Here is a 10,409-nt window from a genome sequence, read left to right as displayed (position 1 = left end):
TGAAATATCAACTTTAACATGAGTGTTTTTTTAAATGGTTTAATGAAACTTGTTATTAAATTTCATCATTGATGAGAAGAATAAGTCAGGAACTACAGTATTAATAGGTTGGATCAATGAGACAATAGACATTTAATCTTTTGCTCAAAGCAGTAAAGGGAGATAATTAAGACAGTCTTTATAATTATAAATGTTGTTTGGTTGAGAGACTTTTTTCTTATTTGATTGTTGATTACCTTGAAACACAATATATTTATGATTGTTTTTATTTCCAGATTTTATAACTTTTGATGAACAAACTTTTCAATTGTCAAATCTGAATCTCAGCGTGTTTTTTAAACCTAGAAATTTATTTTTTTCACCAGCCAAAAATTATATGAGATTTGTTTATATATATTTATTTACAAACAATATTGCAATGTTTTCTGTTACACATATAATATGTTTCTATGAAATATATATCTTATATATTTATGAGGGCCCTCATGGGGTTTTTGATTATGTGATTACTTGGCCGTTTTTTTAATGATTATTTGATTATTAAGCCAAATATTTCATGATTATTTGATTACCTAGGACTGTATTTTTAGTTTATGATTATTTGATTACTAAAGATAAGCAAATATTTAATGATTATGTGATTATATTGGCAAAAAAATGGTGATTATGTGATTACTAGGACCCCCCCCATGAGGGGCCTCATTTATGTTTTTATACTGATTGTAAAGTTAACTTTGAATTAGTTAAAATTATATCAAACCAAAAAGCATATAATGGAAAGATGTAATGGATTTTCATACAACCATTTGCAAATAGATAAATATTAATATTGCTCAAAAAGGTATTAAAAAATTTCGAAGTACATAAAATAAATGAAAGGTTTGCTGTAGTTATAGTTTTGTCTGTTAGATGTTTTTTTTTAACTTTTTTTTTTAATAAGGTTTAAGAAACTAACTTTTACTGTACAATTAAAGATTGAATGTAGATCATATGTGTGAAAGTTTTTTTAGTCCAAATATATATATTGATAACTGAAGAAATGTAATTTTGCCTTGTTGCCTGTCCAGATTGTGACAGGCATAATTAAGACCCTGCTGATTATATCTGATTAATTCTATTTTTAACTTGAAATATAATTACACAATAAAAATTTTTTAAGACCTACTAGTATGTCTATAAATTTTGTCTTTTGAATATTCATTTTTTTAGCTCACCTGGCCCGAAGGGCCAAGTGAGCTATTCCCATCACTTTGCGTCCGGCGTCCGTCGTCGTCCGTCGTCGTCCGTCGTCCGTCGTCTGTCGTCGTTAACTTTTACAAAAATCTTCTCCTCTGAAACTACTGGGCCAAATCAAACCAAACTTGGCCACAATCATCATTGGGGTATCTAGTTTAAAAAATGTGTGGCGTGACCCGGTCAACTAACCAAGATGGCCGCCACGGCTAAAAATAGAACATAGGGGTAAAATGCAGTTTTTGGCTTATAACTCAAAAACCAAAGCATTTAGAGCAAATCTGACATGGGGTAGAAATGTTTATCAGGTCAAGATCTATCTGCCCTGAAATTTTCAGATGAATCGGTCAATCGGTTGTTGGGTTGCTGCCCCTGAATTGGTAATTTTGAGGAAATTTTGCTGTTTTTGGTTATTATCTTGAATATTATTATAGATAGAGATAAATTGTAAACAGCAATAATGTTCAGCAAAGTAAGATCTACAAATAAGTCAACATGACCAAAATGGTCAGTTGACCCGTTGTGGAGTTATTGCCCTTTATAGTCAATTTTTAACCATTTTTCGTTAAAGTTATCTTTTACAAAAATCTTCTCCTCTGAAACTACTTGGCCAAATTAATCCAAACTTGGCCACAATCATCTTTGGGGTATCTAGTTTAAAAAATGTGTGGCGTGACCCGGTCAACCAACCAAGATGGCCGCCACGGCTAAAAATAAAACAAAGGGGTAAAATGCAGTTTTTGGCTTATAACTCAAAAACCAAAGCATTTTGAGGAAATCTGACATGGGATAAAAATGTTTATTAGGTCAAGATCTATCTGCCCTGAAATTTTCAGATGAATCGGTCAACCTGTTGTTGGGTTGCTGCCCCTGAATTGGTAATTTTGAGGAAATTTTTGCCGTTTTTGGTTATTATCTTGAATATTATTATAGATAGAGATAAACTGTAAAAGCAATAATGTTCAGCAAAGTTAGATTTACAAATAAGTATTTCGGTCAGTTGACCCCTTAAGGAGTTATTGCCCTTTATAGTCAATTTTTAACCATTTTTCATAAATCTAAGTAATCTTTTACAAAAATCTTCTCCTCTGAAACTAATCGGTCAAATTAATCCAAAGTTGGCCACAATCATCTTTGGGGTATCTAGTTTAAAAAATGTGTGGCGTGACCCGGTCAACCAACCAAGATGGCCGCCACGGCTAAAAATAGAACATAGGGGTAAAATGCAGTTTTTGGCTTATAACTCAAAAACCAAAACATTTAGAGGAAATCTGACATGGAGTAAAAATGTTTATCAGGTCAAGATCTATCTTCCCTGAAATTTTCAGATGAATCGGTCAACCTGTTGTTGGGTTGCTGCCCCTGAATTGGTAATTTTGAGGAAATTTTTGCCGTTTTTGGTTATTATCTTGAATATTATTATAGATAGAGATAAACTGTAAACAGCAATAATGTTCATCAAAGTAAGATTTACAAATAAGTCAACATGACCGAAATGGTCAGTTGACCCCTTAAGGAGTTATTGCCCTTTATAGTCAATTTTTAACCATTTTTCGTAAATCTTAGTTATCTTTTACAAAAATCTTCTCCTCTGAAACTACTGGGCCTAATTAATTCAAACTTGGCCACAATCATCTTTGAGGTACCTTGTTTGAAAAATGTGTCCGATGACCTGGCCATCCAACCAAGATGGCCACCACGGCTAAAAATAGAACAGGGGTAAAATGTAGTTTTTTGCTTACAACTCTGAAACCCAAATCATTTAGAGGAAATCTGACAAGAAGTTAAATTGTTAATCAAGTCAATATATATCTGCCCTGAAATATTCAAATGAATTGGACAACCGGTTGTTGGGTTGCTGCCCTCCAATTGGTAATTTTTAAAGAAATTTTGCTGTTTTTGGTTATTATCTTGAATACTATTATAGATAGCGATAAACTGTAAACAGCAATAATGTTCATCAAAGTAAGATCTACAAATAAGTCCACATGACCTAAATGGTCAATTGACCCCTTAAGGAGTTATTGCCCTTTATAGTCAATTTTTAACAATTTTCATTAATTTGGTAAATTTATGTAAATTTTTACCAAATATTTTTCTCTGTTACTAATGGGCAAAGTTCATTATAGATATAATTGTAAGAAGCAAGAATGTTCAGTTAAGTAAGAACTTCAAACACATCACCATCACCAAAATACAATTTTGTCATGAATCCATTTGTGTCCTTTGTTTAATATGCACATAGACCAAGGTGAGCGACACAGGCTCTTTAGAGCCTCTAGTTTGTAAAACACAAAAGGGGAGCAGGATATACAACACTTACATTTATAACATAGATTTTGATTTGAATAATATCTAAACATGTAACGATAGCTTACATTTTTCATGTCATATTTTATGTCTGTAGTTTTACATTAATGCACTGGTTTTGCATAATTTTTTGGAATATTTTGCCATCGTTAGTCATCTGTTGTCCATCTCTTTTCTGTTCATATTGAACAATTATTCTCTCTTTCAAATTGTAACCTGTCTACTAGACGTGTAGAGATTTGGTTGATTGTAGAACTTTTAGTTTAGGAGTATATACACTGGCAGTCTCTTGTCTTTATTATGTAGAGACATTCCCTTATGTTGTGCAAAAATGTATATTTGTTGTTTTAGCTGTTGTTTGACCAAAGTTGGCTTTTGAGGATAAAAATTTCTTTAGTAGTACTTTTTGTTCGTGAAAAGAAAAAAAAAGTTATGATATTACATTCTAATGATATTGGTTAATCTATTCAATTAGTTGACACTGCTTGTATTTACAGATTGGAACTAGCAGATAAATTGCCATTTAACATACCTCATTTTTCTCATGTTCATGTATTTTTTTCAGAATCATGTCAATTGTCTTTTTTTGCTGTTAAAAGCAGTATTTAGACCTCTAGAAGTTTTCTATTGTTGGTGTTGTTGGGTTTTTGACACATTAATAGATACCTCTCATCTTCTTGATTCATTTTCCTTTTGCTTTATTAAAGTGGTTTTATTACGTTATGTATGATTAAAATTTTGTGCTATCATTTACATCATGATCAGCCGAAATAACAAACATTTTTCCTTTTTTTTCTAATCATTATCAAGATGCTATGAATTTAATTTACATCTGTTATAGCTTAAAAAGTCATAAAAAGGTACTCTTACGATTTTTCCCAATCTATGGCAACTATGGCTAACATCCTTTTTGATGTGTCAAGACCAACTCTAACATGCCACTAGTGTTTTAATTTTTCATTGGAATTTTTGCATCAGAGAGTTATTAGTACATTTATTAGTATTAGTATAAACTGTGATATTGTTGTTTCCAGATTTTTGTTGTTTTATTTTGATATGTTTATTACCTAATTTGAATCAAAAACTTACAGCATTATTTATTTTTATCTATTATTTTAAAGGTTGAAAACTAGGGATTTAAAATAGACCTTCAGCTGGAATCTTCTTATAACAGTAGAACTTTTTGTGTGTCTAATCTTGGTTATACAATGTACTCCCTAATACGTAGAAAACACATGGATAACAATTTTGGTTTTCAATATTGCTTGCAATGCATTCTTATACAAAAAAGATATACAAGATGTATTATACAAAAAGTGATGTTGAATATATTCAGATGTCTTATGAGTAATGCTGATGCTTGTATATATTTTTTTTTGCCAAAACCTATTTTTCAATAATTACATGCTTATATCACAATCACATCTCTTTTTCATTCTTGTACCAATTTCCAAAGAAATTATTGAAGGCTGACACAAAAATTCAGTTAAAAAGAAACTTTTATCCGTGTCCAAAAAGCTAGCTTTTTAATAGCTGTCTTAGTTTGATTTTCAACCTGTAGGTTTTATTTTTTGCTTTTACAGTTATATTTATTGCTTACTTGTTGTTTGTTTTTTTGCTTTTTGTTGAATTGATAGTATATTCACAACTTCGTATTTTGAACAAGTCATCCTTTATTTACATGTTTTTCCATAGCAGAAAATATATCATTCCATTGATAAAAATATTTTTTTCCATTAGATATATTATTAAATCATATTTATAATTATACATGTAGTAAGTCATTCATGTCATCATTTTGAATTTTATTGTTGTACAATATATACATCAATTACATTAATTCATAGACAGCACCATTTATAAATATTTGTATAGTTTTTGTTTAATCAAGCAAGTACAATGAAATATAGAAATTTAAGCATTTTGAGAAGAGGATATTTCTGAGTTAGGGGGAAAGATGTTCAAAGTCAAAATTAAAATTTGTTTATCAAAACAAAACCAAACCAAAGGCCTCCAGGTGCAGGATTTTCTCCGTGTATTAGAGACCCAATGGTGGTCTTCAGCTCTTTTCTGCTCTTTGGTTTGGTTGTTGTCTCTTTGAAGCCCCATTTCCATTCTCAATTTCAAACTAAAAATGTAGCCAAAAAGAAATTGCAGTGTGAAAAGTAAATAATTGTGTTCATGTATATTTCACTGGATTTTATGTTGATAATTTCATCTAAGTTTGACATATTCCAGACCATTTTTGCATTATTATCCTACTTATGAAATTTGGTTCGTTTACAGTAAATGAATGAATAACAAAAACATTCACTTTTGCCATGATATATAATGTAATAATATAATACAACTGAAAACAGGGTACAAACAGTAAGTATTAAAGCAGAGCTTTATTTTTTTATACAATTTATTCAACTGGATTGAATTGTAAAATATGTCTTATTATTTATTATATTTGGAAGAATTAAAAAACTAAGCATAATGTAAAAATGTTATGATTTTGAAGTATTCCTAAATTTTGCACTTATTAGGAATTTTTTTGCTATTTTGTTTCATTTTTAGAATCAAGTGTTTCACCAATTTACACAAGTGTTGACCAATGTTAAAGTATAATTTACTATGATTAATATATTTCAATTTTATAGCAGTTGTATATTTTGTTTTTTTAACACCTGGCTTCCAACTGTTGACCTGATTAGTATTATATTTGTTTCTTGAAGTACTTGTAGTTTCTGTATTTTCTGTTGTTAAGCAGTCTTTATATTTCTATTATGAACAATTAACAATAAAAAGATTATCATCACATTTCTTCTTTTGTCTTTTTTCAAATGAAAATTAAAAATAAGGAAATGATATGATTGCCTAAGAGACAAATATGCATAAAGATATGAACAATTTACAGGTCACTGTAACTGTTTATGTCATGGTATACAAATTTTTATGAATATTCCCTCACTTCGCAAAAAAAATGTACCAACAAAAAAAAAAGTCTTGTATTTCCCAATTACTGATTTATCTTTAAAGAATTATTTTTCCTAATCATAAATTATAATGGCTATAAAAGAGGGAGGTTTGGAATGCCACAAAACCAGGTTCAACCCACCATTTTTTCCTTTTTTAAAAATGTCCTGTACCATGTCAGGAATATGGCCATTGTTATATTATAGTTCGTTTCTGTGTGTGTTACATTTTAACATTGCATCGTTTGTTTTTTCTTATTTTTGAGTGTAAATTCACATTGCGATAAGACGTGTCTCAGTACTTGTCTGTCCCAAATTCACGTATTTGGTTTTGATGTTATATTTGTTATTCTCGGGGGATTTTTTCTGGTCCGTTTCTGTGTGTGTTACATTGTAGTGTTGTGTCGTTGTTCTCCTCTTATATTTAATACGTTTTCCTCAGTTTTAGTTTGTTACCCCGATTTTGTTTTTTGTCCATGGATTTATGAGTTTGAACAGCGGTATACTACTGTTGCCTTTCTTTATCAGACAAACTGACAACTCCATGGCAAAACAAAAAAACAAAAAGACAAACACAGTTCTCTGGTTAGGAATATAAAACAAAATAAAACTAATTAAAACTTATTTTTGCATGAACAATATGTATTTGAGGGTACCCAAATTGCACCTATTTTGACATGGTTTGTTTCCACCTATGTTTATTAGAGATTCAGACAAAAGTTTCCATTTTGTAGATGTATCCTTAAATTACTCTCCAGTTGTACAAATTTAATATCAAATTCATACTGAATCATAGAAAAATGGGTTTTAATCAAAGTTCCAACCATTCCAAGATTCTGTAATGAGGAGTACCTAAATGGCATATATGCCTCAAATTCACATGCTTCCATAAAAAATCTAACAATGGCTATGCTTTGTTTGTTTTCTCCAAATTTTTAGAACAATTTGACCATTGACTATGCTTATGTGATGAACATGGTTCACCTGTTTTATTTTATTAGATATTCATCTTCTTATTTCTTTTATCAAGTTGAAACATTGTTATACGAACTGGTTTATATGATGAAAATTGAACAGTTCTCTACTTGCGGTTTTGTTTTGTTTACAATGCTATGGAAATTTATAATATTAAGAATCAGAAACGGACAGGTTGTGGTTAGCAAACCCAGAAATATTCTGATCAGTAGTTGTAAACATAAGGGCTGTCACTCAAACGTTTAGCAATAGGGGTTTAGGTATATATAAACATTCATAAGAATAAGACTTTTGGTATTGTCCAAAGTAAATGGTATGGTCGAAAACCTTAGTATATAAGCTGATGTGCTGTCAGAACAAGTGTCGCTTGATGGATAATTCAGACGCCTTAAAGAAGGAAAAAGGTAATTATTTACACTTTATAAAAGATTTAATAGATTCTGAATAAGAATCTATCTGCGTACCTGAATAAGGTTGCAGAAGTATTAAAGTTGTACATACGCACCGGGTAACAGGTGCATAGGCGACTGTGCGGTAATAGTGCACAGGTAAATACGTTGCAAGCATTGCACAGGTGGAACCATAGGCGGATCCAGTGGGGTGGGGGGGGGGACATTTGGTTGATTATATAGGGAATCATTGAAGCATGACGGGAGCGGGCCCCCCTTAGGTCAGTCAGCAGGCCCCCCTTAGGAAAAGTTCTGGATCCGCCACTGGGAACAGGTCAGATAGTGCACAGGATAGTTGTAGAAGTTAAGAAGTCAAAGATAAATATATAAGAAACGGTGCATCTTTCAATATCTAGGGGTAAACTTTGGTACGATACCCATCAGTTATTACCCTGAGTACGTGACACTTACTAATCATTTTTTTAATTGCTCATTTATAATGAATATAATGAAATTGTTTAGTGCATATTTAAGTATATTTAGCTTAAGCTATGTTGGTTGATTGATTGTTAGTTGCTTAACATCTAGTGGCAAATAGTGATGTTGAAAGATATGCATAATGGTAAATTATACATACACAACTTAAAATTGAGAATGGAAATGGGGAATGTGTCAAAGAGACAACAACCCGACCAAATAAAAAACAACAGCAGAGGGTCACCAACAGGTCTTCAATGTAGCGAGAAATTCCCGCACCCGGAGGCGTCCTTCAGCTGGCCCCTAAACAAATATATACTAGTCCAGTGATAATGAACACCATACTAATTTCCAAATTGTACACAAGAAACTAAAATTAAAATAATACAAGACTAACAAAGGCCAGAGGCTCCTGACTTGGGACAGGCGCAAAAATGCGGCGGGGTTAAACATGTTTGTGAGATCTCAACCCTCCCCCTATACCTCTAACCAATGTAGAAAAGTAAACGCATAACGATACCCACATTAAAATTCAGTTCAAGAGAAGTCCGAGTCTGATGTCAGAAGATGTAACCAAAGAAAATAAACAAAATAACAATAATACATAAATAACAACAGACTACTAGCAGTTAACTGACATGCCAGCTCCAGACTTCAATTAAACTGACTGAAAGATTATGATTTCATCATATGAACATCAGGCACAATCCTTCCCGTTAGGGGTTTAGTATCATACCATCATAACATATATGAGAAGAACATAACCCGTGTCATGCCAACAACTGTTTTTAGAATAAATGTCTTTAGTTCCGATGCAAAGACCTTATCAGTGACTCAATATTAACGCCAAAATATGCAATCTTTAATGACTTGACAACAGTATCATAATTATATCCCTTCTTAATAAGTCTATTCAAAGGTTTTGTAAGTTTCTGAGGTGAATACTGACAACTTGCATGTATTTAGTCTCTTAAGAAAACTTGTTAGATTTCAGCTGCAATTTGGGTACTGTGATGTTAATGATATTTGTAAGGTTCTATGAATGAAGTTCAACCATTTCAATAAATAAATTTGAGACCAATGGACATGAACATGTGAAGTGGCTGCCTAAAATTTTCTGGTATCAGATCCTGTCCATGATCTAAGAATCTATTAGACAGAAGGATCCAAAGGGGAAATATGATGCTTATAAAATCAGTCTGAATGTCTAGGTAGAAATGTCAGGGATTTTAACCATGAACAGGGGCGGATCCAGCCATTTTAAAAAAGGGGGGTTCCAACCCCCGGAACCCCCTCTGGATCCGCGTCTGATGAAGTAGTGTACTCCAAGAAAACAAGATTTAGATCTGACCATTGACCTATAAAATGTGAGAAACTGATCTGATAATGAGAAAGCACAAGGGAAAATGTGACATGAAGATGTATTGAAGAGATTTACATTTTACCATTATTATATATTTTCTTCATTAATTTTTATTTCTAGCATTCATTCCTAAAAGGTCAGTTCACTTTAGTTTAAATGCTTAAAAAATTTAGGGATCCAGATAATGTGCATTGAACAAAAAAGACACAGACATATTTCAATATAAATTTATTTTCTCTAGATTTCTGAATGTAAAATGTAGCATATATGTTACAAATAAAATATATTTATCCCAAACAATAACTTTCAGTCTATTTACAGCATCATTCATAACAAATATTCATATTTACAAGGTTTAAAATAATCTCTATATCTTCTCTCCATTCAGACATATTAAAAAAGATTTATAATTGCTTTTATTTATTGAGAATTGGCTAAATAGGTTCTTATTATATAACAACTGTCCTTTAGAAAGATAATGCACCTTTCCATAGGAATGTATTCTTAGACCATGGAATTCTAAATTCATTATTTCAATTTACCTCATACAGAAAATTTGCATAAAGAATAGAGACAGACATATCTTTAAAGTGAATCTGAAATGAAATGATTTTTATACATGACCATGTCAAACCAGATAATCTCAAAATGCAGTGTTTACAGAAAAAATTATTTCAACAATGTCAAACTACACTTGGTCAT

Source organism: Mytilus edulis, chromosome 1 (assembly GCF_963676685.1).
Source record: "Mytilus edulis chromosome 1, xbMytEdul2.2, whole genome shotgun sequence".
NCBI lineage: Eukaryota > Metazoa > Mollusca > Bivalvia > Mytilida > Mytilidae > Mytilus > Mytilus edulis.
This window is presented reverse-complemented; position numbering follows the sequence as displayed.